The following is a 2,388-nucleotide window of genomic DNA, read 5'->3' as shown; positions in this document are numbered from 1 at the left end:
TTTCTTTCTAAAGAATAATAACATGAAACATGCAAATAAAACCAGTAGTAATTTTATGCAAAAAGGTTTAGAAACCACTCACCTTAACAAGCTTTTGAAACCAAATTCTTGAAATCCCTTTTGCAACTTAGCACAAGCAATCCATACAACACTTTTCGTTTTAAAAGCAAAACTCCTCTCAAAATAAGTAAGAAGAAGTAAATGGAGAGGTTAAGCCTCTTTTATACTTGCCAAAAGTGGAAAGGTCGGCTAAACCGCCTTCCCTCCCCCTTTTCCACCTCATGCATATACCATCATGCACACATGCACACATATACATACATTCATACCTCATGCATGCATAATATATCTTATGCATATAATTATATATATATATCATGTATTTCTATATGCATATATATATATATATATATATATTTAATTAATGCACAACTTCTCATACCAGCATGTATCAATTATCATGCTATCACGTAATCATTTAATCAAATAATCACATATTTATTACCTTGGGTAATAACCAGGATCTGGTTATCACATTATCCACCCCTCAAAAGAATTCTGTCCCAGAATTCCTTTAATCAAAAAGCCATGGGTATTCTGATCTCATCTTTGACTCCAATTCCCATGTCGCTTCCGATCCTTTGTGAAACTTCCACTGAACTTTAACCAGATCTATCTTTTTGTTTCTCAACACCCTGACCTTTCTGTCAATTACGGCTTCTGGTGTTTCTACAAAATTCAGCTTACTGTCTAATTGAATCTATGGCAATGGTATAGCTAGATTCGGATCCGCCAAACATTTTCGCAGATTCGATATATGAAAAGTGTTGTGAATTCGACTCAGCTCTTCTGGCAGCTCTAATTGATATGCTACTGGCCCAATTCGCTTACATATTCTGAACGACCCTACATACCTTGGACTGAGCTTTCCTTTCTTCCCAAATCTGATGACACCTTTCCACGGCGAAACTTTTAACATTACAAAATCATCTATACCAAACTCAATCGGCTTTCGACGATTATCTACATAACTTTTTTGGCGATCTTGTGATGTTTTGATTCTCTTACGGATTTGTTCGAACTTTTCAGAAGTTTCTTGGACAATTTCAGGACCTGTCAACTGTTTCTCACCCACTTCATTCCAACACAACGGCGTTCGACATTTACGTCCATATAACACTTCATATGGTGCCACTTGAATACTGGAATGATAACTATTGTTATATGCAAACTCTATCAATGGCAAATGATCTTCCCATGATCCCCCGAAATCAATAATACAGCTTCTCAACATATCTTCGAGAGTTTGAATAGTTCTTTCATTATGCCCATCAGTCTGCGGATGATAAGGTGTACTTAATCGAATTTCAGATCCCAGAGCTTTCTGTAATCCCCCCCAAAACTTTGAAGTGAACCGACTGTCTCTATCAGAGATAATAGACAAGGGAACTCCGTGTCTGGTAACAATTTCTTTGATGTAAATCTGTGCTAGCTTTTCTAAATAATACTTCTCTCTTATCGGTAGAAAATACGCAGATTTAGACAAACGATCAACAATTACCCAAATCGCATCATACCCCTTTGGAGTTCGAGGTAACTTCATAATAAAATCCATGGTAATGTGATCTCATTTCCATACAGGTATCTCTAATGATTGAAGATTTCCATATGGCTTCTGGTGTTCAATCTTAACCTGTAAACATGTCAGACACTGTTCCACATATCATGCTATATCTCTTTTCAATCCTGGCCACCAATAAAAAGGTTTTAAATCTCGATACATCTTATTGGTACCTAGATGGATAGAGTATCGGGATTTATGACTTTCATTCAATATCATACTTCGGACATCTSCAAAATGTGGTACCCAAATTCGCCCTTGAAAGCACATAAGTCCTTCATCATTCTGTTCCAAGGTTGAGATCATTTTACCCAACTTTTCTTTTTAACAAATTCTTCTTTCACAGCTTTTTGTTGGCACTTCTGAATTTCCTTACAAATATCAGGAATCAAATTCATTCTCATTGCTAAAGTTTTGATGGTTCCACTCCTTTCCTTTCTACTCAAAGTGTCAGCTACCACGTTGGCTTTTCCTGGGTGGTAAATGACAGTCATAATCATTAACAAGTTCAATCCACCGACGCTGTCGCATATTTAAATCTTTCTGGCTGAACAAATGTTGTAGACTCTTATGATCTGTATAAATTTGGCACTTGGTTCCCAGAAGATAATGTCTCCAGATTTTCAGTGCAAATACTACTGCAGCTAACTCCATATCATGAGTTGGATATTGCTTTTCATGTTCTTTCAATTGTCTTGACGCATAAGAGATTATTTTTCCTCTTTGCATTAAAACACATCCCAATCCCAACCTTGAAGCATCGCTGT

Source organism: Cynara cardunculus, unplaced genomic scaffold (genome assembly GCF_001531365.2).
Source record: "Cynara cardunculus var. scolymus isolate 2C unplaced genomic scaffold, CcrdV1 Un_Scaffold_3689, whole genome shotgun sequence".
NCBI lineage: Eukaryota > Viridiplantae > Streptophyta > Magnoliopsida > Asterales > Asteraceae > Cynara > Cynara cardunculus.
This window is presented reverse-complemented; position numbering follows the sequence as displayed.